General features: G+C 49.2%; 1 protein-coding gene across 1 annotated transcript in view; it reads left to right on the forward strand.

Annotated features, from left to right (window-relative positions):
• Window positions 1-5055: 5055 nt before the first annotated feature.
• KCNJ1 (potassium inwardly rectifying channel subfamily J member 1) overlaps window positions 5056-27501 on the forward strand; it is a 28675-nt gene continuing 6229 nt past the window's right edge. Inside the window, exons 1-2 of the mRNA XM_007129607.2 lie at window positions 5056-5264; window positions 18885-19037. The gene's annotated coding sequence lies outside the window, so the exon portion shown is untranslated. The remainder of the gene's footprint in view (window positions 5265-18884; window positions 19038-27501) is intronic.

Raw genomic sequence — 27501 nt, forward strand, 5'->3', positions numbered from 1 at the left:
CCAAGTGCCTGGCGCTGTGGCTTTTACAGGAAGGCCCTCGACAAGATTTTAGTGAATTAAACGGAATCATCAAAATCCTCCCTTTGTTCAATCCTTTTTTTTTCTTTTTAATGTCCCTTGACCTGGAATTTCTCCCAGAGCCCTGGATGCACTACCATCTTCAAAGGCAGTAAATGTTTCAGAGGGAAGCATTTCATCTCTTGCACACAGATTTCTCAAAACCTTTCCATTGTGAAGCCCGGGTAACGGTGTTCTTTCCTTTTTGTCACCTCAGTGGGATTACCTAGTTCTCCTCTGAGGCACACATGTTCAGACTGTACCACATCTCTTTCACCAGACACTTGTTCTCCGAAAAAATCGAGGCACAAAGATGAAAGAACATATTCCCGCAAAGAGTCCCTCTATCTTTCCGCATTTAGGAACGGGAGGCCTGTCTGAGGGGCCATGTGTTCACTTGTCGTGGAATCACCTTTGCTGCCCTTCCTAAATCAGAGGACACGGGTCACATCTGTAGGAAGGCGGTGGCCTGGGACACAGGAGATCTCTCCCCTTATGTGCAGAGGGGAGACAGCCTGTAGATTAGTGGCTAGAAAAGTAGATTCCAACTCTGTTAGAATAACATGTCCATGTGCTTGTTTTGCAAAAAGGACGTGTGCAGGAAGGGACTCATGGTCTCCCACTCAGTGCAAAGATTTTCCCACAATCCCCCTTCTGTCTCCAGTACAGGGCTTCACCCCCATCCTCAGCTACATTTGAAGAACCCCAGTCCACACTCTCCTTGGCTTTCTCAAATCCTAGGAGTGGGGATTTTGTTCCTGATAAGGAATTTCAGCCGGTTTTCCTGTCTTCCGCCCCGACGTGAGCACTGCCTCCAGGGGTGCCTGGGCTCCCACGCCCTGGGCTTTGAGAGCTCAGCTTGCCTCTAGACGCCGGCTGACTTCTCCCTCGGTGGGTACTTGCGTTCAGCCCTTGCTGCTCTACCCTGTTCATATATTTCCCAGCTTCTTGAATTTTGTACAACTCTCTTGACCACTTTTGTTCCCTTTCCTGTGCTCTTTGTCTTTGTGGATTTTCACCTTTTAGAATTCCTTTACCCCCATTTTTGTTGAGTTCAGGAGGGAGCAAAAATACACATTTGTTTCATCTACCTCATTTTCATCTTACAATTCTTTAAAATTTCCTTTCCTGATTCCCAAAATGATGAGTTCAGTGCTTTGCCAAGAATATATGCTCTACCCAAAGTGTGCAGGTAGAACTGCTTTTTTAACTCACCAGAGCAGAGGCAGGAAAATGACTTGAACCTCTGTTTCCCCCGACGGGAAACTGCGTCCGCCTCGTGGTCGATCATCTCAACAAGGCAGTGGTTGGCGGGGCTTCTCACAGAGGCGTGAATTTAACCTCCGCCTGGTCACATACTCAATGTGTCCCCAGAGACGAGTCTTTCCCTCTTTATCTGTATGTTGATTAAAACGACACTTTCCCAAACGTTGTTAGGAGGACGTGAAGTGACACAGCACAGACTGGGAGCCCACCCGGGTCAGGTTCCCCCTTGATCTGCTCAGACCAGGAAGAATTTGCCTTGGCAGTGTTGCTGTGATTTGCTGCTCTCACCTGCTATTCATTGCATACCCACTCCCGGGACCCAGAACTGGTTGCGTTTTGCAAGGCCTGCCTGCTTTCCCTGCTGTGTGCTCTGCACCTGGTCCCAGCCTTGCAGAACGTGTTGTGAGCTGCCCTTTGTTGTGTGAGCGAAATGCCCCATATCCCCTAACCAGACAGGCACCTCTAAAGACCTTCTGTTTATCCAAATTGCTCCCTTTGGAATATTAGTCGCGAATGGGATAATATCTTTGAAATGTTCCAATTTTCTTTAGAGAAAAGAAAAAGAAAACCGGTCCACCGACTCTGGTCCCCCAGCTCAGGTGCAGAGGTTGGGGCTCCTGGCTGTGTTTGAGGAAGAAATGCCTGTGAACACCAGCGGAGTCAGCACAGCGGGACCAAGGCAAAGCCCGGGGAAAAGGCACTCTGCTTGCCGTCCCGGGCTGCCGGGCCCAGGAGGATTGTCTCCGAGGTGGGAGAAGCAACAGACGGCGCAACAGGAGCAGAATTTCTCCATGAAGACCGTGGGTAGAAGGAGAGACTGAGAAAACGAATCATGTTGGTTTCATGCAAGATGCAGCATTCTATCAGATCAAGCGCCTTCACTGCACCTTATAACCAAGGCTCCTGGAGCTGGGAGAAGCAGCCGTCCTGCCCTCCCTGTTGCTTAGCAACAGCCTCTTACTTATTCCCAGATGGTCCCCAGGGGCCGTTCTGAATTGGGGGGCAAGGAGAGGGAGGACTAAGATAACTACCTAGTCTCCACATTAATGAGACGCCTGGCTCCATCCTGCAAGGGACCTGACTTGCAAATGAATGAGGCGCTTAAGAAAATGTTTATTTTCTTCATTTTGGGTCTGTTCTGTGCTGACTCTGAGAATTAATGCTTACCTTTGAGAGGTGCAGGTGTGTGTTTCCAGTTGTCTGGAGGATGACTGGAGAATGAAAGGCACATCTGCGGCTCACACTGGCCCAGAGACCCACCGTGGCTCTTCGGGCCCCTGCTCTGAAATTGAAGATGAGAGCCCTTTTCCTGGATTGTCCTGTGTGAACCCGGTGCCTGCCCTGCAGTGGCCCTGACAGCTCCTGTCTTGTCTGTACAGCCCAGGAGAGAAGGAGGGGAGGTGGAATCACCCTAGGCTGCCCTGGAGTCTAAGGAAGGTTCCAGTGGCCATAGGGGAGTTCTCCAGCCGCGGTTGCTCTGGAGGAGCCCCCTCTCCATCACCAGCTCCCTGGGTGTGGTGAGTGCTGACCGTGCTGGAACAGCAAAGGTGATTCCACGACAAGTGAACACATGGCCCCTCAGACAGGCCTCCCGTTCCTAAATGCGGAAAGATAGAGGGACTCTTTGCGGGAATATGTTCTTTCATCTTTGTGCCTCGATTTTTTCGGAGAACAAGTGTCTGGTGAAAGAGATGTGGTACAGTCTGAACATGTGTGCCTCAGAGGAGAACTAGGTAATCCCACTGAGGTGACAAAAAGGAAAGAACACCGTTACCCGGGCTTCACAATGGAAAGGTTTTGAGAAATCTGTGTGCAAGAGATGAAATGCTTCCCTCTGAAACATTTACTGCCTTTGAAGATGGTAGTGCATCCAGGGCTCTGGGAGAAATTCCAGGTCAAGGGACATTAAAAAGAAAAAAAAAGGATTGAACAAAGGGAGGATTTTGATGATTCCGTTTAATTCACTAAAATCTTGTCGAGGGCCTTCCTGTAAAAGCCACAGCGCCAGGCACTTGGGGAAGTTATAACATGAATAAAACATGGTCCCTGCCCTTCAAGAGTTTAATGCTTTGTAGGGGAGAGGACATCACAGACACAATAAGGCATAAATTCACGGGAAGCGTCATGAATAAATGGAAGAAGAGGTTACTTCTGGCTGGAGGAATTGGGGGAGCCTCCTATAGATGGGGATGTATAGCTGGATGCTATCAGGAGGGTAGAATTCACCTTCTTGCCGGTCTCAGCCTTTATGGGGCGCAGCTGCTAGGGCCCCCGGTCGCCCACTCTCCCTGCACTGGGCGTCTGCAGGCTGGATTCCTATGCTCCCCACACCCAGACTTGGGGCGACGTGCTGCCCAGGGATGGGGAGGGGGAGCCTGGAGTGGGAGGTTGCCCACCCCCCCCCGGGTGGGGTACGGATGCCAGGGAAGGTAGGTGGAGGACCACACAGTGAGGGATTGAGAAAGGAGGTAACTGTGGAGAGAGGGGTGAGCCTAGGGAGAGGGGGTAGGGACTGCTTGCCCACAGGGACCTTCTGTGAAGGGAAAAAGTCATATTTAGCACAAGCTTTGGAACTCTCTTCTTGTTCTTTTTCCCGTGGCACTGCTGTTCCCTAGAATAGGTCTCCTACAATCAAACTTCATATGGGAAATGCACCTATAAGTTCTTTTACTTATACCTACTCTATTCTTTTTGCTTTATTATAAAACTGATGATACTTATACAGGTTTGAAAACACAATTTCCTTTCCTCATGTAATTATCAGTTTCTATTTTATCCTCTCTACGAAAATCAAAATGCATACCTTCTCCTGGTGTTCCTGTGTCAGAATCACTGGAATGTGGCCTCCAAACTACAGCCCAGCTCTGCAGTTTCTCCTGTTCTTTGAGTCACTTAGACTGGAGTGAAATCTGATACTTAATACCACCTCGTGAGGTGCTGAGTGGAGACCGGCAAGAAGGTGAAGGTGAAGGGTGCCTGCATTCACCCTCCAGCCCCGCGCGGCCGCCCCCGCCCCGCTACTCCATGAGCACAAAGTGACAGCTTATTAGGGGAACTGTTTTCTGACGCTCCAGTGGTGACTAGCAGTGAAATGAGTGAGGGTCCACAGAGGCCACTAGGACAGGGAGGAACCCTGACACCAGAACAGCTCAAGAGGGTGTAAGACACCAAGCATGAACCAGAGGGAGATGACCCTAAGGGGTGGGGTAGGAAGGAGGAAAGAAAACAGATCCTGGGGTGTGTTGATTTCCCGAGGCTTCACTCAGTGCCAAGTACGTGCCAAGTCCGCTCCATCCATCACCTCACTACCCACTGCAGACCTTGAGTGAGAGAAGCTAGGACCTTACCCCCAGTGAGATGCTAGTGCCGCAGGGCTTCCTTCCCTTTACAGGGCTCTTCTGTAAAGTCTCGGCTACAGAGCTCTGCACTGAACTGGGAGCAGGGTGGCAGATAATGGCCAAGGGAAGGTCAGGCCAGCCTGACCTGTGGTCACTGAGGAGGAGAAATTTCGGAAGGGCTCCTCGGGGACCCTGGTGCCCCCATCCGGGAGCATCCAGCCTTCACGCATGCCTTTGGCTGGGACCCTCAGCAGGTACACACTGGTTCCAACACGGCTCCATAAACAAATCCCTCATAATTAGCCCTGGCGGCTCAACACCTCTGCTGTATCCGGCCCACTTACCTGCCACGCCTCCTCTTATTGGAACCAGTTCTAAGTAAACTGTGTTCTGTGAGAGCCATTGCATACAGATGAGTCGTCAGCCGGTCTGAGCTGACCCACAGACTCATAAAAACGAACAGGGCCCCGGGCCCGGTCACCTGGGCCATCCAAACTCTTGAACCAAAGGTGCAAGGACTCGCTCACATCAAGGACCCGGCTGCTTTCTCGGGGACCAAGAAACTGAGCTTTTGTCTCTGTGTTCACGCTGGCAATCCATGAGGTAAGGGGAGAAATGCCACATTGCTCCTTTGGGGAGTTAATTAAAAAGGAGTTAATTCTGGTGGAAATTTAGCCTTCTTTTCCCCACCTCAAATCTAGACAGACTGTCCACTGTTCCCAGGGGATAAACGTGTGGTTTTAACTCCCTTGCTTGATGCTCTGTATCTTGGTTGCATGTGGATGACGAGCCATGAGCTGCCTCCTGGCCACCCTTGGCCATTCCATAGCCCTGAGCATCACGCCTGGTTCCACCACCTTCTCCTCGTGGCGGTGGAGACAGACGTGCGTGGGCTTCTGTCCCTGATGGCTTCAGCTCCTGCAAGGGCAGAACCCTCTCTGCCTTTGCCGTCATTCAGGTAGAGGGTGAGGGTGCTGGTGAGGTCCACTGTGGAAAACGCTGAAGGCTTGACTGGGTGGAATGCGTTAGTAAGACTCCTTGCTTACCTGCACCAAAATGCCTTTCCTTCACTTGACGAAATGCTGCATGATTCCGAGTGAATGCATCTGGACTCCTCACTGTTTGTTCAGCTCCCTAAATACAGCTTTGACAGATGCTCTGCACGGTGAATGGCAGCTGTTCCCTGTGTTCCGCTTCGTACGAGCCCGAGAATGAACAGGCGTGGAGCCCCCTTCTCCAAACATCCATGTCGTATAGATGCTATGCATAGTTGCCCAAAAGATGTCTGTCTTTTGCGATTGGCAAGCTTTAGGAAAATTGTGTTTGCTTTTCTCTGGAGTTGGGCGAACAAAATAAAGCCAAGCATGGTGATGGGAAGGACACCATTGTCAACAAGGACTTACCCAGCCCACTGGCAGGTGCCCTTCAGTCATACACTTAGCTTGAGTTGTCTTAATCGGCCCTGTTTTGTGAAAATGTATCCCCACTAAGTTAGCTTCAGTTTTTCGAAACACAGTGGAGTGGAGTGTCTGGGAAGGTGTGAACCCTCAGAAAAGATTTTTTGGAATACATAAGGCACGAAGATGGCTTTTCTCCTGGTAAGAAGGACATCAAGTCAGCTCAGGTGCAGGGCTGAATTTGCACAGCAGCGCAGGGAGCAGATGATTTGTGAATGGTTCTTGGAGTTTTGATGCTGTTGGTGGCTTTGGTTTTCCGTGATTTTTTTCCAAATACATAAGATGCTGTAATTGCCAAGAAACACTCTGCAGAGTTGAGACTCAGGATTTCTCAGGTATGTCTTTTTTCCTTTTCCCAGCAATTCATTTTTTCTGTGCTGGGTTACAAATCTACCCTGGACCTTTTCACAGCTCAGTGATTTTCCAGGGATTCAGCTTTGATCACATGCTTTGCCTCTTACCTGGCATGTGGCTTCCGTGGCATGAATGCTTCGTAATTCCTCCGCTTAGAGTTCTCACTGGGATTGCTTATATGTCCTGAGGTTGATCAAAATTTCACTCCTCCTGGTTCTACAATTTAAGACGCTAATCATGACTACTGCGTTCTTCTCTTCATTATTGCCCTTTCCATTAATGTTATTATTAGGCATACAGGTGTTTTTCCCCATTTGCCTTTCAACAAGCTTATAATGAGCACCCACTGTCTTCTGGGAACTCTTTGAAGTCCTGGGAAATTGCTGAACAGCCCCTGTTCGCATGGAAGTTACAGTTTGGGGGGGGGTGGGTTGTACACATGGAGGTAGACTGTTACACTCCAGCAGGATAAATGCCGCAGTGTAGTCATGATATAATCGTTGCCTGCACAGGAAAGACTGCCCAGTTTGCCTGTGGAAGGCCTCCTCATGGAACTGTGACCCTCAGCTCGCTGGGTGGGCAGGATGGGGCCGCTGGAGACAGGAGGGAGGGCATTCCAGAGCAACGAAACAGCATTTACAAAACCACAGAGGCATGAGAGAACGTGGAGTATGCAGGGAATACTGAGCGGGCACGGCTGGGGTGGGTGGACGGGGAGGGGAGAAGAAGGGCGGAGCTGTGGCGGGAGAGCTCACCGTGAGGGACCTCGTGCGCGATGCCCAGGAGCGTGGCAGTATCTTGAAGGTAGTGGGAGGCCACGCGAGGTCATATTTACAATTTAGAAAGGCTGCTTTGTCTGCAAAGTGCCAAGTGGGTTGAGCTGGGGTCTGACCGTTGCCAGGAAACCAGTTAGGAAATTACTAAAAGGCAGAATACACGAGATCTAGGACAGACTGTCTGTGAGGATGAAGCATAGCCCTGACACGGGAAACTGAGGGTTGGCTGGTCTCATTCTGGAAATTTCCCCAAAGTCCAAACGATGAGCAAACTTTGAATGGAAAGGAGTGTTTTCTCTACATTGAGCCTCACGCACCCACCGCGGCTTCCTGGGCCCAGAGAAATGAGTTAATGGGCCCGGATGTTACAGGAGGCCGGTGCTGTGTAGGGCAGAGGGCTGGCCTTGCAGGGGCCCCCTCCTCAGAAATGTAGCCTCCGGTCATTTGCTTTCCTCCATCATTGAAGTAAGTGCCTGCTTGTCTGGGGTGAAGGAGTATCTCTTTCTCCTTCTCTCCTTGATCACCCGGGCCTAGATGATGTGTCGCCCTGGCTCTCTGCTGAGCCCCAGTGTCACCCCTTAGGAGGCAGGGCAGAAAATGTGTCTTTTCCGGCGGTGGAGCTTAAAGTGGAGACAATATCAGAAATAATAACAGAATTGCTGAACTTTAGAGGCCCCTGTCACCGTTACTCTAAGTACCATTAACTGTCCCAAAGTATTCTCTACTCACACTGAGCTGCTACTGGCTGAATCTTCCTTGTGGGTCATTCCTATGAGTAGGTGCTCTTTTCTTTTTTTCTTTTTATTTAAATATAGAATAATCTTTCTTTTTCTTTTCTTTTTTTTTAATTGGAGTAAAATTACTTTACAATGTTGTGTGAGTTTCTGCTGTGCATTGAAGCGAATCAGCTACATACATACCTATATCCCCTCCCTCTTGGACCTCCCTCCCCCACCCCCCATCCCATCCCTCTAGGTCACCACAGAGCACGGAGCTGAGCTCCCTGTGCTATGCCGCAGGGTCCCACTAGCTATCTATTTTACACAGGGTAGTGTATATATGTCAATCCTAATCTCCCAATTCGTCCCACCTTCCCTTACCCCGCCTGGGTCCACGTGTCCGTTCTCTATGTCTATGTCTCTATTCCTGCCCTGCAGATAGGTTCATCCGTACGAGTTTTCTAGATTCCACATACATGCATTAATATACGATGTTTGTTTTTCTCTTTCCGGCTTACTGCACTCTGTATGACAGACTCTAGGTCCATCCACGTCTCAAGTAGGTGCTCTTTTCAGCCCCATTTTGCAGGGAGGTAAAGGTGACAGGGACAAAGGGAGGGGAACTTAAGTCCGTGTCTCCGAAGTTTTTTCTAGTGGGCCACATGGAACAGAATGACGTTGATAAGACAATCACCCCTTGCTGGGGGTCAGTGGAGAGGCTGCCATCTCAGGCCTGGTCACTCACTCCAGGCCCACCCCAGGGCGAGGGGACAGCGTCTGGGTCCACGTGGCCCCTGTCCAGGCACAGCGTCTGAGACGCTCTGGGCGGGTCCCACAGGCAGTGAGCGGCAGATCTGGGACTCATACCCATGTCTATCTGACCCCAGCATCCACCGTATATCCCTCCTCCTTCCACTTGGCAGGCGGCTGACAGGTCCCGGACAGTGAGATCTCACAGTTCAGAGTACCTGGAAAAAGCAGCCCGCTGGGGTTTAAGTGAGGATAGACTCATGCGAGACTAGCCAATTTTGGGTGCCCCTAGGACTTTTCTCCCTGGACCTGAAGTAGCTCCTGGGATCCAGACAGGACTCACAGTGCTCCAGTTTAGTGTCTGTCGGGCCCGGGAAGAAGAATATGCCAGAATATGTACCATGTTGTAAGTTCAAGTCACAGCCGAATGAATTTATTGGCACAGAAATCAAAGTTTGCCCAATAATTAATTGAGGATAGTTGAACATATTAATTAGGTTTAAAGACTCTGTCTCCCACTGTCTCTTTTCCCCACATCAGCTCGGCATCTTCTGAGGTGGAGGTGATGGTGAGCCTGATAAGGGGGTCAGGAGACAGCTCCAAGGGACCATCCATCTACCTTCATCTCAAGGTCAATAAAATCATTAAAATTTCATAGATTGAGAAAAGAAGGTACAGGGCAGTGATGACTTAGGCTAAAGCCAAAAGTAAAGAAAAAAGGACCAGACCTTCCCAGTCTGTTCTGTCTCCTGGATTATATAGGATTCACGTGTAATATTAGCTCTGCTCCAGACAGCAAAAGTGGTTGGCTTGATTACGTAGCTCATAATCTTCACGAACAAGCAGGGAGTGTGTATGGAAATGGGAGAAACAAAACAGAATAAAAACAAACAGCTTCAAAAAAAGAAAAAAGATGAAAGAAAAATTCCTGGGGAGACATATAGGAGGTAGACCTAGAAAAGTCAACAATAAGCAAAAAATAACCTAAGGTCAAGAGGCTCAGAAAAGTCCATTCTCTGCTCCAGATGGAATGATCCTAAGCCATCCTCACTGGCTTTGTTATGAAGGATGTTCAGAGAACTTTCCCCATCCTCTCTGTTGCCTTGTCAGAATCCACGAGCAGACAAAGGGAGCGATGCCCTCACGCCTGAAACTCCCTGGTCCTGTTTGAAGAACAGCGCAAAGAAACCAAGAATAATGCACACAACGGGCAACTTCAAGACTGCTGAGAATCCAAAGATGTTCTACCCCAAGTAGTTCCTTCTTGAAAACTCTCAGGGCTTTAGCTGTTAATATAAAACCCAACCCGATACCATCCCATTAAAAAACAGAGCATTGAAACGAACTCTTTTTTTGGCAGACTTTTACAAGATTTTTATTTTATATTGGAGTAGTATAGTTGATTCACAATGTTGTGTTAGTTTCATGTGTGATTCAGTTATACATATACATATATCTATTCTTTTTCAGATTCTTTTCCCATATAGGTTATTACAGAGTATTGAGCGGAGTTCCCTGTGCTATATACAGTAGGTCCTTGTTGACTATTTTATATATAGTAGCGTCCACAACTAATTTTAAACAATCATTCTAAGGGTTCATCAGAACCCTCGCTCACTCATCGTAGGAAAGAAGAAACTAAGGGCTAGAAGGGTCCAAGACTTTCCAGTGTCCCCAGGTAAAGCAGAAACCTGAATTCACCCAACAGGGCTTTGGATCTGTAACTTCCTCACTCAAGGAAGCCTGTTGTTTTTTCCCTAAATCGGCTCCCCAGTGTGCGGTCTGCCCAGGTTCCGACCTGCAGTTATTCAGCCTTGTAAACATTCATAGAGGCAGGTCACCCACTTAGGCTTTAAGAGAACATTCCTTTTGAATACTCTGAAATACACAAGCCAGAAATTTCCATGTGTTCAGAATTTTCCAATGTCCATCCGTGGCCTTCCCTCTCTTCCAATTGCACAAACACCAATGTTTCTTAGCTCAGGTTCAGGAATTGCATCTACCAGGGGGTATCAATGTGCCACCGTATCCCCAGGCGGCAGATTTAAATATGCAACACAACACGGTTGAAAGCAATAGGTTAATACGTCTTTGCAGCAGGAACCACCACAGCTCTCTCAGGTGACTACCCTCAGGGAAGACCCATGCTTCGCTGCCCTTGATTAAACGCTCGGGAGCTTTCTGGCTCTGTCCAGATCTGCCATTTGTCCTTGAGGAGCTTGACAGAGCTTGGAAACTATGAATAACTGTTGCTAGATCCTCATAGGCAAAGACTCCCCAAAATGTGACCTTCTGGGGTCCGAGTCACTGATAAGATGTTGGGAGAGATAAGAGTAACCCCTGTCTTGTTCTGGAAGGCAATCAGCCATGTCGGGGATCAGGGGATTCAGAGCTTCTGAGGGGTTGGACCGCTGATGAACTATGCACGGGGTGGAGAGGGCAGGAATCGGATTCAGAGAGAAGTCACAGGAGTGGCCAGGGCATCACCCAGAAGACCTCTGGGGAAGCCCACGCTGTGCTGGGCTTTCCAAAGCGGGAGGACCCTGTCCCTACCTTGCAGAAATTTCGGGCCCCTGGGAGGACAGACAGGTGGGCGTGAGAGAGGCATGGGAGGGGCACATTCTACCCGATGGGGCTGGGCTCTCCCCTCCCACCCAGTCTGCTCCCAGAGTGGCCCCAGTGGGATGGGCGGGGGGGAGGGCTGTCGAGGAGAGAAGGCTCGTCCCCTCTCCCAACTGCTCCATCCCCTTCGATGGAGAAGAGGGCAGCTCTGAGAGATCCTGACTCAGAGTGCTTACCCGGACCATTCCCAGCATCCCTTTAGAGTCTGGGGTTCTTGTGCTCCTTTATCCAAAACCGTTGTTGAGTGAGAGCACGGGGTTTCCTTCAGGCGGTGCGGATGCCTCCGCTGTCAAGACACGGACAGGATGAAGTCCCCTGGGGAAGGAGTCTAGCTGAGAAGTGGAGAGAACTGTGTCCAAGATTTGGATTTTATTCACCATTTTATTAATACATGATTTCCTTTGGCCTGTGGTGCTATTTGCAGTTTTGGATTTCTACAGACAAGGATGCTTCTTTAAGGACCTGGTGGCAGTGAGAGGGGGGTGTGGGGAGGGGAGGGGAGGGGGCCCAGGTCAGGCTTGTGCCTGGAGCCATGTGAGCGGAGAGATTCGTCACTCAGGGCATGAAGTGGGCAAATTCCTTCCCGGGAGTTGACTCTAGTGACGGTGAAGGGAAGCTGAGAAACAGGCTGTCATTTGAGAAGGTGGCCGAGGGATGTGGGCTAAAGTTGCTCCCCAACATGGGAAGGGCTGGTCTTCTCATACCTGCTGAAGGCAAGAGGAGAGTAGATTCAAATCTCAGCCTGAGGATGTGGGTTAGGTATCAGGGGGAATCTGGGTGCTGAGAGGCAGGAATGGGTTTCAGAGGGAAGTGTTCCTTATACAGACAGGGAACCGGCGTCTGCCTCTCTGGGGGAGGGGTTCAGGGGCTGCCTGAATCCGGCAGACGCTTCCGGCCACCTCCCCTGGCTGAGCCTTTCTTCAGGCCGCCTGGAAGCTTCCTTCCTGCCCAGGCCCCAGAGACACCCCCCAGAGGTACCATAACCCCTGGCAACCAAGGGGTCAAGGCCCCGTCTCTTCCAAGCATCCCCTCCTCTCCCTGCTGACTCCTTACTCATACGCGTGTTCTGTCCCCACCCCCTGCCTGATCCCTGGTCTCCACCTGCAGCTACCAGACCGTGCTGCTTGAGGAAGCAGGCCTATTTAATCCCCTCGGCCGCCTGCTTTACTCGGGACAGAGCCTGGGCGGAAGCTGGCGGTGCAGCGGGTCCTGTCTCTGCTGGCTTAGCCCTGTGGGTGAGGGACCTCAGGGACTCCAGCAGCCAGACCGCAGGCAGGCCAAGTTCCCAAGACAGACACAGTAAACGCCACGCATCTGGTAACTAGCGACCAGATGCTGAGCCATTTCCAGGCCCGGCTGTGACGGGGGATGGAGAGAGGGCACGACACCCACAGAAAGATGCTGGTTTTGCCTCTGCACTGTGGACGCTCCCTGGTCCCCGCCCCGGAGTTAATGAGGGTAACCCCGGGCAGGGTGCACAGTGGGGCTGCAGCGCAGGTGCGGGGAGGGCTGGGGAAGGGCGCAGTCACAGGAGCTCGGTCAGCTGGTCTCCAGGGTCCTGTGTGCATGGGGTCCAATGGGCGGTGCCTTCACTTTTGTTCAGAGAGAAGCTTCTGGAATCCCCGACTTAGAACTAACAAAGAGACTTCTTGAGTTCTTTAAGCTGCCTCTTCCTGCATTTAAAAATTCATCCGTTTCTACATTTATTCACTCCACTCACGAAGCCTATGGAGGGTCAGGCACTTATTTGAGACAGATAGTTATCACTTCTATTTTATTTTTTAATTTTTTAAACATTCTTTTTATTTTAAGTTTTTAAATTGAAGTATAGGGGATTTACAATGTTGTGTTAATTTCTGCTGTACAACAAAGTGATTCAGTTTTATATATATATATATATATATATATACATTCATGTTTCCATATTCTTTTCCGTGATGGTTTATCCCAGGATATTGAATATAGTTCCCTGTGCTATACAGTAGGACCTTGGTGTTTATCCATCCTGTATATAATAGCTTACATCTGTTAACCCTATTGCTTCTATTTTAAATGGTCAATATAGATAAGATTCTTCATTGGAAACCTGCTGTGCATAATATCATCCTTTCCATCAGAAAGTTCTTCCTTGTGTCTAACTGAACTCCCTCTTGCTACAATTCCAGCTCACTTTTCTATAGTGTGTCACTCATTCGCCTGAACTCTCCCAAACGCTCCGTCATTTAATTTGTACGATGGCCTCGGGAGGTGGATATGTTATTATTGTCATCTGACAGATGGGGAGACTGCAGCCGGCTTTGTGCCTATCAGGGGGTGCAGGCAGGGCAGGTCTCCTAGGTCTGCCTGAGATGCTAAAACTCTCTGAGCAACGCCCTGGGTAGGAGCCAGCAGGTGAGGCTTGGGAGGAGGTCGAGTTCGGCTCGCCTCCAGCCTGGGGGAGGACCTGCCGTCTCTCATCGTGGCATTGCTTCCCCCCACCGTCTTTAGCTCCTGGTGCCCTCTACTCACTGCCACTTGTCAAGGCCACCCCTTGTTGCCATGGCTTTCTCAGCCCTTATCGCCATCTATAATTACCCTGTTTATTCGGTTCCTTTTTGTTATCTGTTCTGTTCTCTCTACCTCTCTGAATACCAATCTCGTTCCTGCTGTAGCCCCAGCTCGCAGCACGGAGCCGGGCATGTGATAGACTCTCAGTAAATATTTATTGACGGAAGGAAAACAAGGAAGGAACAAGCAAAGAAAGAGCAAGCAAGGAAGGAAAGAAAGAGGGCAACAGAGGAGGGCCTGTCTTTCCCCAAGGCCTTCCTGCCTTTCCTCCCCGACCCTAGACCAGAATTGATTCAATCTTTATGGAACTTCTGGTAGAAGGATCCAGGAAGACTTGAGTTCCCATCCCAGCTCTGCCTCATCTGAGCTATCTAACCTCTCCATACCTCAGTGCCCTTACTTGTAAAATAGAGGTAATTATACCTACTTCACGGGGTCGCTGTGAGGATTGAATGGACTAATTTCTGCAAAGCCTGCAGCACAGTCTCTGGCATGTGCAGACATGCAATAAGCATTCATGCTTTTTCCTCTGCAATGATTTCAACCCTTCCGCCCCAATCCTGTAAAGCAAAATCAAACGCTGCAGTGTACCTCCAGCCACGTGTGAGAGGTGTTCTGCTTGGCTGGATCGGGATCTTTTAGGGAACACACCGCCAGCCTTCCGTCTGTGCCAAAGAAAGTCACATTGGAAGGGATGCATTTTAATGAGTTTCTTCCAATAACTAAGTAGAAGGTGGACACATATCCCACCAGAGGAAGCTACTGTAGGCTGAATTCTAACTTTCTAGCTCTGGGAACATGGGTCAATAACTTGGCTTTTCTGATCTCTGATTTTCTCCTCTATACCCTGGGAATAATGATGATACTGTGTAAGTCATAGAGCAGCTGTAACTGTTGAGTTTACACATGGAGAGTGCCTAGAACATAAATGTTCGCTATTGTTGATCTATGGGTTAGAGGAAAAACTACCCTCACACGAAACTAGATTCAAGAAAGCTTGATAGAACTTTCTTTCTTTCTTTCTTTCTTCCTTCCTTCCTTTCTTTCTGTCTCTCTCTCTCTCTCTTCCTTCCTTCCTTCCATCTTTGTGCGAGGTCTTAGTTGCAGCAGTCGTGCTCCTTAGTTGTGGCACGTGGGCTCCTTCGTTGTGGCATTAGAACACTTGGTTGCAGCATGCATGTGGGATCTAGTTCCCTGACAAGGGATTGAACCCGGGTCCCCTGCATTGGGAGCGTGGAGTCTTAACCACTGCTCCATCAGGGAAGTCCCTGATGGAACTTTCATTAATTGCCAGTTACTTTCGTACATCTTACCTCCTTTTCTCTTCAAATAATACGGGAAGATTGACCCGCTTCCCATTCTTCATTCATTCATCAGTTCACTCATTCAACAAACACTAACTGTAGCCAGAGAGACAGATAGCTTTCTGACAATGGTTAACCATCCATAAAACATGGTGGTGTGCAGATGTAGAAAACAAACTTATGGTTACCAAAGGGGAAGGGGGGGAGGGATAAATTAGGCGGTTGGGATTAACAGATACACACTCCTATATATAAAACAGTTAAACAACAAGGACCTACCATATAACAGAAGGAACTGTATTCAATACCTTGTAATAACCTATAATGGAAAAGAATAAAATATTTAGACATATACATATATACATATAACTGAATCACTTTGCTGTACACCTGAAACTAATGTGATACTGCAAATCAACTACACTTTAATTAAAACAAACAAGCAAACATGGTGGTGTGTAGGTGACTTCTTTCACAGCCATTCTCTTGTGTCCTTTATTTCAGGGCTCACCACTGTATTGCTTGCTCCCTCGGAGCGGGGGTTTTCCTCTGGGTACCCCTGCTTGGTCAAGTGTCCCCTCATTTCCAGCTGCTCTTGCTGGCCAGGGCCCCCTACATCCTCTCCATCACCCAGCCTCCCTGAGCCTCGCACTTCATTGGATCTAGCTCATTCACATTTTCTTCAGAGTCTCTGAGCTTTGAATATAGTTCAGCTGCTTCTACACTTTTAAAAACTTTAAAACCCTTGACCAAGTGAATAAACGCTAAAAATAAACGGTAAAAAAAATTTTTTTTTTTTTGGCCACGCCATGTGGCATACAGGATCTTAGTTCCCCGACCAGGGATGGAACCCATGGCCCCTGCACTGGGAGCACAAAGTCTGAACCACTCAACTGTCAGGGAAGTCCCCAAAATGGGTAGTTTTTTGATCATGGAAATGAACACTCAGAAACACATCTATTTCTTACACACATTTCCATGCACAATATTGAATTCAAAATACATGAAGTTTATGTGCGACTGCACATTGTAGAAAACCTAAACTTAACTTTAAAAGATTAGGGGGGAAAATGCCCACAAATGCATATGATAGGAACATGCACTATCTCCCTGTCACCTCTGAGACTTGGCATTTATGAATTCACCACGAGTTGTTTCCATACCATCACTGGATGTTTACTTCGTCATTAGTTGCGTGAACAAGCAAAAATCATGTTCGGCTGCATCTTGGAGGAAAATAGCTTCTCTCTCTCTCCCCTCTCTCTCTAGAGGGGCAGTGGAGTCCAATGGGTGGCGCTGGGTATAAAGTTGTGAACAGATCACACCACGTCCCCGCGCTTGTGCACTTCCAGCCAGAAGAGGGCACGAACTTTTACTCTTTCGAGAACTATTTGTAGAGTTTCTCTAATGGTGGATCTGGGAGCTGAGAATTCAGAGGAAAGCAAGACAGGTTGCTTTCGTGGAGTGGATATATTCGACTAGAGGGGAGCTAGACAAGAAGTGAACACATAATAAATAGGCAGATAAATGAGATGACATCTGATATTGATGAGATGCGAGCGGCGGGGTTGACTGAGGCCACGGTGCTACCTGGGATTGGATGCTGAACAGCCCTCAGAGGAGGTGACCACGGAGCTGAGTCCTGACGGACGGAAAGGAGCCAGGACAGCCCCAAAGGAGGGAACAGCAGGTGCAAAAGACCAGGGCAGGGGCAGTGTGGCCCGTGGTCTGAGCAGCACCGTTGGTGGAAGCACAGTGACGTGAGGTAGGTCTGGGCAGAGCCCAGGTCATACAGGACCTTGTGGTGGTTAGGACGAGGGGATGCCAAGGAAGGCTTCCGCCAGGCTGCAACACGATCTGACTTACACGAGAAATACCTGCCTCTGACCTGGCGAATGTGTCAGGGTGAGGCGAGAGAGACAGCAGAGACATGAGTGAGCAGGCGATTTCTGCAGCTAAAGCAGGAGTGATGGTGGTTTGGACAGCAGTGGCAGTGATGGAGATGGAGCCAAGAGGACAAAGAGGTTCTGAATGCACTGTGTAGGGAGAGCAGAGGAGACTTGCTGATGGATTGGATGCAGGGATGAGAGACAGAAAGGAATCAAGATTGAATCAAGTTTTCCTCAATTGTTTTGCCATTGACAGAGCTGAGGAAGGCACGAATTCAACAAAATAAATACATAATAAACTATATTTGGTGCTAAGAAAGAAAAGAAGAGGGTGTTAGGGACATTTTTTAAGAGTAGAATCTCAGCCACAGATGCCAGGTGGAGATGCACCTCTCAACTCCACCCAGGGCTCATGGGGTCTGAACTCCTGCTAAGAGCTTTTGGAGAAAGGATTGTGCCAGGTGCCAATCACAAGCCCTGTGCTCCAGCAGCCTCTGCTTCTGGAAGGCTGGTCATGCTAACCTCAGAGGAAATTCAATTGGTCTGGCATAATTGGATCTTCGTGGTCTAATCTAATCTGGTCATTTTATGGGCGATCTTTTTCTTTTTGATCGTCAGTCTTTTCCCCCAGCTTTGTTATTTTTCCCTAGCAGCCAGATAAACAAAGCCTTTGCCCTTTGGGCTTCATGTTTGCAAACATGCTCCTTATAGGCCCCCTTAAAGCAGCCCGGAGCAGAGGTTCTGGGGGAAGAGCCTTCTTGAAGAGCCAGGGAGGACAGGGCTAACAGAGGCAGAAGAATACTGCCCATGGCCTGGCATCTCCCCTCAGCGGGGCCACACGCCCGCCTCTGCATTTTCTCTGCAGCTCACGTGGGCCCTTCCGAGTCCGTCCTTGGATCTGGCAGGAGAGCCAGCTGCCTCCTCCAAACCAGACCTGGGAGTTCAAATTATTCCTCAAATGCCAAATCAACACTGGCTGTCTCTTCATGAAGGCTCCTGAACTCTGCCAAGCACGGAAGGAAGCTGACCTCACTGAAGTCCCCACGTGCTGGACCCTCGGCTGTGTGTTCTTACACTGAATCCCATCTCAGCTTGTGAAACAGGCATTCTTATCTCCATGTTCGTGGACAACACTCAGGTTCAGAGAAGCAAAGTCATTTATCCTGTTGACAAGTGGAAGGAGTGGGGTTTAAACGGAGTCCGCACCACCTTCCAGCCTGACCTTCGCTGCCTTTGTGACACCTGCTGAACCCCCTCTTTGCTTTGCCAGCCCCACCTACTGGCCTTCTGGAATGGTGTTCTCAGTCTTAGCGCCCACAGCTTGGACCCCACACCCCCCAGGCACCGGGGAGCCAGCATTTCGGTCCGTGCTAAGCCCACTGGTCTTTGCAATTCCTAGTGGTCTTCCTTCCATCCTCGCTTCTCCATCTGGCCCAGGGGAGCCCGAGCAAAGGGGACCAAGCCAGAACTAGAGTGATGCTGTGAAAAACCCATTGCTGAAAATGGGTACAGTTATTGGGAGTGTGGATGGACTGGAAAAATGAACCAGGAAACAGTGGCTTTGGCTCTGAAATTTAGGGCTGCGCAGAACAGCAAGATACACAGGCAGAAAAAGAAGGAAGGAAGGAAGGAAGGAAGGGAGAGAGAGAGAAAGGAAGGAAGGAAGGAAGGAAGGAAGGAAGGAAGGAAGGGAGAGAGAAAGGAAGGAAGGAAGGAGGAAGCAAACAACTCACCACGAACTCCAGGGTCTTTATTGCTCCTAAGCTTTTCTTAGTGACTTTCCGTTTCGTCTTGTTTATTTCCAGGTTTAATAGATTACATTGGGAAATTAGGTCTGTGAAAAAGCAGGCAGTCAGCTCAGACGGGCATCAGTCAACAGCAGAGCTGGAATTCAAGTCTGACTCCAGACCACGTGTTTCAAGGCCAGAGGCTCCGGGGAGCCTGCACACGCTCTCCAGGTAGACCGGCCTCTTTTTCTTTTTGTAGCAAGTAGTGCTCACCACAGGACAAGGGCCATACTTTAGCTTCTTTGCCCCCAAAATGTCATTTATTTGTGATGATCCAGGATTGGTCCTGATGGTGTGTCATCAAACAGGTCATTGTGATCTATGTTAATGCAGGTGAGGTTTTGTTCTGTTTCTTTTTTTTTAAGGTCGACAACTGAAAATAGAGAGGGGTGGCCTGTGTTCAGGAAGCGTACATGGAAATCCAGGCCTGCCCTTGAGAAAGGGGCCGGGCCAACCTCCGGGAATGCACAGTGGGTGGTTTTCTGACCCTCCTTGGAGAGGCCCTGAATTTGGACTCCGCAGAGCTCTTCCCCCGAGCTGACACCAAGGAAGCAGCCAAGACCCCCCACCCATCCTAATGTGCTTCACGCCCCCTCCTCCCTCCTCCGTGTGTGTGGGCAGGCGGAAGGATACGGGGGAACGTGGCCTCAAGAGTGCTTTCAGCGGTGCGATGGGATTCTGGCTCATCTGTGAGGTTTGCTGAGTCCCCACAGAGGTCGGGCTAAGAATGGATAACTAGTGTCACTGACTCCAGGAATACAACAAGGGCCTTGGGCAAGGAACAAAAGTCAAGAAAAAATAAAGATTAAAAAATGTACTGAGTAAAGGGGACTGGCCTGGCGGTCCAGAGGTTAAGACTGCACCTTCCGATGCAGGGGGTGCGGTTCGATCCCTGGTCGGGGAGCTAAGAGCCCAAGAGCCTCGCAGCCAAAAACCCGAAACATAAAACAGAAGCAATATTGTAACAGATTCAATAAAGACTTTAAAAATGGTCCACATCAAAAAAAATATTAAAAAAAAATGTACTGCTTGAAGGAAAGATCAGGAGAGAATGGAACTGAGCTCCCACGAGTGTGAAAGAGGGTGAGGGAGTGTGGGCAGGCGTGGTCAGCACAGTGGACCGAGGGGCAGCCGGACGAGGCCAAGGCCACGTGAATTCCCGTCCGCCTCCGGGCGACCCCTCAGACGGCGCGTGGGTCCGCGGGCCTCTGGTGCCTGGGGGACGGTAGACCTGCTCCCAAGCTCAGGACCTTGGCCCGACCTCCTGCCCTGGGAGCTGCGAGGGACGAGTGGGCAGGGCTGACCCAGGGCTAAACCCTGAGCTGCCAGGTCAGGGTCACGGCGTGTGGGACCCAGGCGAGGGTGGACGGCGGGGCGGCACCACGCTCTGCCTCGGCTGCTGCCCCGGTCGCCACCGGCCGGGCTGGAGGAGAAGGGCTTGTCCCACACATGCCGGGAGAGGCGCAGTCTCTCCTTTGCAGGCAGAGCGCGCGCTGGGGGTGAAGGTGCACAGAAGCGTCTTTGGGTGCCTCCAGACTCTTACGACCAAGGAAATAATTGGGATGTGGTGCCTCCAGAATCACGGTGGCGCTTGCTATAGGAGGAGGGGGGCCAAGTTCAGCCGAGGGCCCTACAAGGGCCGAGGGTGGTGCTTCTGGCTGGCGCTGGGAGAGAAGGGAGGAGAAGAGATGGAGAGGAAGAAATTGGAGAGGCAGGCCACAGATGGGGCCAGTTTGCCGAGGCCTGCCATGCAAGAGGTACTTGACGTGGATTTTTCCTGTACCGGCTCTATTGAAATAGTACAATAGGATACGATACAATGCAATATTGATATAATATAATAAATATAATATAATATAATATAATTAATATATAATTCCTATACCATGAAATCCACCCATTTAAAGCTACAATAGTGGGTTTTGGGTATAGTCACAAAGGTGGACAACCATCTCCGCCATCAATCTTAGAACTGTTTCATCACTTCATAAAAGACACTCCGTACCCATCACAGTCACTCCCCACTTCCCTCTCCCCCCACCACTGGGAACTACTGATCTAACTTTCTCTCTGTGTAGATTTGTCCGTTCTACACGTTTGTACAAATGGGAAAACACCATATCTGGCCGCTTTCACTTAGCACGATGCTTTCGAAACTCACCATGTTGTAGTATGTGTCAGTACTTCATTCCTTTTTTATGGTCGAATAATATTCCATTGTATGGACAAACCCCATTTATTTATTGATTCATCCGTGGATGGGCATTTGGGTTGTTTCCAATTTCTGGCTGTTACGAACAATGCCGCTATCAACATTTGTGCACAGCTTTTTGTGCGGACATGTGTATTTTCCAGTGAATCCCCTTGGCAACAAATAGGACTTATAATCACCAATTTATTAGGAAAAACTGCGGAGAGGTTAAGTAACATTTTTGAGATGGAAAAACTTCTTGTGATTCAGTTTGATTACGATTAGAAGGGCAAATGAGAGGAAGTAAAGTGGAATTTCACTTCACCTTTTCCAGGACACTATACACACCAGTGAGTAAAAAGAGGGGAGGGGAATGAGGAAAAGTGTGTCAGCAGGGCTGCCATGGGCTCCGTGGGCCCTCTCGGGGGCAGGTCTCAGGGAGGCCTTGGGTTTGCCCACCCTGGCCCGGCTCTGAGTCTGGGAGAGGCCCTCCTCCTGCTTGCTCTCTTGTTTCAGGGGCAGACCCCTGTCAAGAGCAGCGCAAGACAGTCGCTGGAGTAGCTCGTCGAATTGTGAGGACGCGCGTGGGACGTCTCTGCAGCAACGTTCCCACTCTGAGAGGATCCCCTGGGGTGGGCCCTGCCCGGTGACAAGAAGAGCCCCAAAGAGAGGACTTCAGCACAGGCCCAAGGGCGGCTCTAGGACACGGAACTACAAGGTCATGGGGGCTGCTGACTCGGCTTTGCTCTGCCTCCAGGGCTTTCCCAGAAAGTTCTTGGACATGGGAGGGTGGGTGACGTGCCGCCCCATTAACGCAACTCCCGTGTCTCGGTGGAACCCAAGCCAAAGCTGGTAATCATTGACCCTCAGAAGCTCCCGGGGCAGAGGAGTGGCGTCCTCAGGAGCGCGCGCTCTGCAGCTAATCCCCTGCCCTGTGGTCAGAGCCTTGCCCTTCTCATTACCTTTCTGGGGAGCATGCTGCTATTGCAGCCTGGACACTGGTGAAGAGAACCCCAGAATTTAAAGGCATCACAGACAATGACACGGTTGGATCTTTCATTCAATGTATGGCTGTAACTTGAAAGAGAAATTAGAGCTGGAGGTTGCATTCCTGAAGGTGTTAATGGCTGGATCACTTTCCATGCCTAAGTGCTGTCTGAGCTCTTTCTATCCATCTGTAATAGATATGAATGGGCCCATTTTTCAGATGAGGAGATCGACACACTGAGAGATTGGATGGTATTCCGAGTTAGGGCTAGTGACTGACTGACTCCAGATTCAAACCCCACACACCCACCTCATAAATCCTGCCCTATAGGCCCGTTGCTGGGGCAGTGACAGGAAACGTAAGCTAGAATATAGGACTGAAAGGCCTTCAGAGGTCCCTTCCAAACTCAGGAACCAGGGGTTCTGCGTCTTCTCTTTGCATGTGTCTTGGAGCGGGGATGGACCAACACGACACCCTTCACCTGTGGGTACAGCATCATGACTAATAGTCCCCCAGTGCCAAACTCAAGGCATCAGAATTATTCCTCTCTCTCTATATATATTTTTTTGTGCTAGGCGGGCCTCTCACTGTTGTGGCCTCTCCCGTTGCGGAGCGCAGGCTCCGGACGCGCAGGCTCAGCGGCCATGGCTCACGGGCCCAGCCGCTCCGCGGCATGAGGGATCTTCCTGGACCGGGGCACGAACCCGTGTCCCCTGCATCGGCAGGCGGACTCTCAACCACTGAGCCACCAGGGAAGCCCATATTCCTCTATATTATACATCTTCAAGGTTTGGGATTCTATATGTTTTCTTAAAAAACAAAGTGTACTTCCTTGTTGCGGACACTCAGGAAAGTATGTTCAGGGCCTCTAGTTCACATGGAATTCATTCCTTTTTGGGCTGGAAAGACTGAATTGATGTAATATCAACCCAAACCACAGAAAACTAGAAGGGTCAGACTAATAACGGGGTCGCTGCACACATATAAATACAACTTTTGGTAAATATTAAAATTCTTTTATTAAACGTCAGTGCCATTTGAGGTGGGTGCTTGAGAGAGATTTAAAAATTATTTTATTACATATGTGTCCAGTTTTCAGAAAAACAAACTACACTCAGCCCCAATGCATATACTTTTACAAGCCAAACAAGTGAGAAAATGATTTTTTTATTTGAAAAAAAATGATTTTTTGCTTTATAAACTTACTATTAAAGGATTCCTTTAAATATCTAATATTCTAGTGCATATATCATACAACTTACTACACACAAGCAATTTCTGTTCATATACTATCTTTCAAGAACACAATTTATTGGTTTTGGTTTCAGTATAAGATTTATATCTAGACTTGTATAATGATATTTTCATTGTAATGGATTTCTTTTGCATAGAAATGAGAATAAAAGGCTATGAGACTAGAAATACCTTTGGGTCCTTGTGTTAATTTAATTTTCAGCTATAGGTTCACCAGAAACTAGAATTCAATGGTTAGGACAGTGACGCTTAGGAGGTCTGGCCTGAGTGCATGGTGGAAGCCTGAGAACGGACCCTCCCACCCTTTCCATGGCGGAGGGTTCCATCTGGTCCTGGGACAGACTGAATGGAATTTCACCCAGGATCCTCTAGGGACCTGTCATCTCTCTCCATATGATAACCATATTTGCTGTGTTTTACTAGATATTTTCCATACTGTATTTTCACCCCCAATCCTGAGCCCAGCAAAGGCAACTTGGCAAATTCCAAGCCCAACAACTGGAATCCCAAAGCCAGCAGCAAATTCCAGTCATACACGAAGCTTTGAAAATCATCTCCTGCACCTCTTCAGACAGAGGCAAGTGACTTCATGTCCACACTGGCTTCTCAGTAAACAAGCCGGTGGACAACCCAGGTTGCAAGAGATTTCACACTTGTGGCTGGGCAGACACAGTGGGCTTCTTGCCCCAGAAGGTCCCTGCTTCAGGGCACCATTGCACTGTGCTCTAGAGGGCGCTGTTCACAAAGGATACAGCTCGGAGGCCCTCCACCCAGGTTTTAATGACCATTTCACAAGTCTGCAGAGGCTTTTCTCAGCCCTGGGCTTCCCTTCATTCATTTTGAGCTGTGCATGCTCACGTTTCCCTTGGTTTATCCTCTTCACTTTGCCTCAATCCATGCATAGCCAACAAAGCCATGCCTTCTTTTGGTAAAGTACAGAACTCCCTAAAGTTGAGAAGATAGACTCCTTAGAAAATCTTTAGAATAAAAGCCAAACAGACCCAACTCTGTGAATGTGAGTTTCTCTCGTCCTCTAGGGTTCTCTCACTCTGTGGTCACCATTCCCCACAGCCCCCAGGGATGTGTGGCTGTCCCTTCAAAACTCTGAATCAGGCAGAGATGAAGGGACCCCCCCGCTCACGGGGGTCCCTTTGCAGAACCGAGACATGCTAACATTTCCAAAATACTTCAAAAAACAACTCTGAAGAACAACAAGGAAACAAAATTGAAAATACACATAGAATTAGTGTCAACTTCCAAAGCACAGGTTTCCTACTCCACAGCAAAGGCATGCTGCCACCAACGACTGGTGAGACCCTACGGACACCTGGCTTGGGGCCAGCCTCACAGACTCCCAGGCTGGCTGTCCTGGTGGGACTATCACATCTCTTGATGTTTCCTGCTGGGTCCCAATCCAGGTGCCAGGAAGTGATACAGGTCTTTGTGGGGAGAGTAGAATTATCTTAGGATGACCAACGGCCCTTGTAAACTAGTTAGCTAGATAGAACTTAAAAACTGAACTTGAACATTTTAACTCCTTTTAATGACTTTGTATATTTAAATTTGGTCCTTCATTTTCACATCCTGATACAAAAGCCTGCACATATACATATGCGAGCGTGACTCCTGGAAGCAAGGGTGTGGAATCGTCAACTGGTTATAAAATGGCTTTAAGACCTCTCAGTTACAGCTCTTCTGTGTGCTCTTCTGCCTTTTGGGGTGTCGATGCCTTCCAGCCAAAGATCACCAGGAGCACCCCAGCAGTTGAACAAGCTGGCTTGCTGCAGCTGGTGAGCACGTGTGCCCTGAGGAGTTGCGGGGAGCCCCGCCTGAGAGAGTGTGAGAAAGCACATGAATAAGATTTGGGCTTCTTCTAGGTGATTTGGGAGCGTTAAGGAAGCAATACGCTGCTCTGGGTTACATGTCAAGAAATAGGGGTAATTCTGCGATCGAGTATGTTAATAAATCTTATTATCTAGAAGCAGAGAAGACCCGTGGAAGGCTAAAGCTGTTATTGGTAAAGAAGCAGGGATCACGCACAGTGCCAGCACAGGGGGACATTTGGTCATTTCCATGGTTTGGACAATGTTCATGTTTCTGTCTGTGTTCTGACATGATTCTGATGTTGATATCCTAGGAAACTGGGTTCAGCTCCCGACAACACCGAGACCTAGATCCCGTAGTGCCAGGCTGGCTCCCAGCTGTCTGGAGCTGCTTTCTCCTTTTCAGCGGCATCTGTAGATTGTCAGTGATACAATCGAAAGCTACTTAATGTCTGCGGTAAGAGAAGAAGGGCATCACCCCTGGTAGTGCACCAAGGAAAATTCTCTCCGGCTATCCTGTTCTCACCTCTCCAGGATAAGGCTTCTGCCCTGATGATGGACAAATCCTTTATACAAATGTGTTTGGCTTTCTCAGGTCTTCTATTCCACAGGTCAGGATGGGCTCTGAAGCCAGTACAGTTCACAGACATCGACGCGTTGTCAGAACCTTTGTCACCCTCTCTCTCAAGAGTCTTGTCCCTCGCCTGGGTGTCATTTCCCCACACAGCCCCTGTGACTCTGCAGAGCAGACCCTCAGTGGCCTAGGTCAGCGATGCCTGGTTTAAGCTGCTGCACAGGTTTAAATTTCTGAACTAATAATAACAGTTGCTACTATTTATTGTGTAATTGCTGTGTTCTAGGAACTTTATGTATGCGATTGCGTTTAAAACCTACAGCCTTTGAGAGCATATTCTTACAGTCATTTCACAGGTGAGGAAGCTGAGGCTCAGTCAGCCTAAGTGGCTTGCTCAGGTCACCTGGCCATCAAGTGAAAGAACTGGGATTCGAGTCCATGTCTGCGCTCAGCCCAGCTGGACTTCCTCCAGTCTACCTGCTGCCTTTTGTTCTTACCTGTGCCATGAACATCCTGCACCAGGGCTCCCACCCCCTCTTGATCCCCATGCATGGCAGATCTCTCTAGCTATTCAGGTGAGGCTCCTGGACCGGCAGGCTCCGGAGATGCCCACAGAAGCCGGTGTGCCTTAGGAGAGCACCGACACCCCCAGACCTTATGATTCACTGGCTCTTGTTCCCAAACTCTCTTCTCTGGAAGGAACCAGGCACCTAGGAAAGTCTGTGCTGCATTCCCACCCTGGACACAAGCAACTTGTGGCTTCACAGGGGAGGGGGCCTGTGAGGACACTCAGCCCCAGGGAAAGGGGGGGTATTACAGAAGTGCAGTCCCAGATCTGGCCTGGAAGGGTCCTGAGGCTCATGCCCTTTCACAAGCCCACGAGGCCAGGAAAAATTATTTCTACCGGCCTTGCCACGTTCTATGTAAGAACCCAGGCTGAGCCCAGGTGAGCAGCCTGGTAGAGCTAAAGACATCAGAGGTGATTTCTCTTGGAATATTGAACAGAAAGGAAACAATGCCCTCTGTCGACAACAGGTCTCCATATAAGTATCCCCAGGAGCTGACGGACTGGATGCTCCTGGGCACTGAGGGTTTGCAAATCCAGCTCGGTGGCCATCCTGCAATAGCTCGAGGCCGTTTTCATAGAAAACAGGAAGTCTTCGGCAGTAACAGTTAGATGCATTTGTTTTAGCTCCTCAGCAAAGGTGTGTTAAAGAGTGTAAGCTTGACCTTCAGCCTGTTGCCTCTCCTCTCTGGTGGATGCTTGAGAACCCTGTCCTCAACCCCTTCAGGGCAGCAAACCTGCCACATTGCAATTATTGGATAATGACTGAATGACTACTCATCCTTGAGCAACTGTTACCTCTTTTGCTTCCTAGTGTAGCACCCTGCGTGTAGTAAGTTCAATCAGTAGAGAGCTTGCTTGATTTCACTGATTAAGAAGGCAGAGACCTTGGGCCATGATCCCATTGCATGCCTTGCTACGGTAGGTCCTCAGGAAATGTTGGTTAATGGCCTGAAGCAAAGCCATCAATTTTCATGGAAGCTTGAATTTCTCCTCCAGCACCATTGCAAAGGGACTACAGAAAGTCATTTGACTTCTGCAGTCAGGCTCAAGAACTCCTATTTTCTACCTCTGACAGACAATCTTGACTCTCAGAAATGTCCTGAGCAAATTCAGGCTGTGTGTGAGCTGTAAGAGGTTGGAGTAAAAGGCAGACTCCAGCGACTGTTTTTTTCATCTATAGAGAGGAGCGATAGCCTTTGTAATTCTAAATAAGAGATAAAAGCAACATCTATGTGCC

Source organism: Physeter macrocephalus, chromosome 16, assembly GCF_002837175.3.
Source record: "Physeter macrocephalus isolate SW-GA chromosome 16, ASM283717v5, whole genome shotgun sequence".
NCBI lineage: Eukaryota > Metazoa > Chordata > Mammalia > Artiodactyla > Physeteridae > Physeter > Physeter macrocephalus.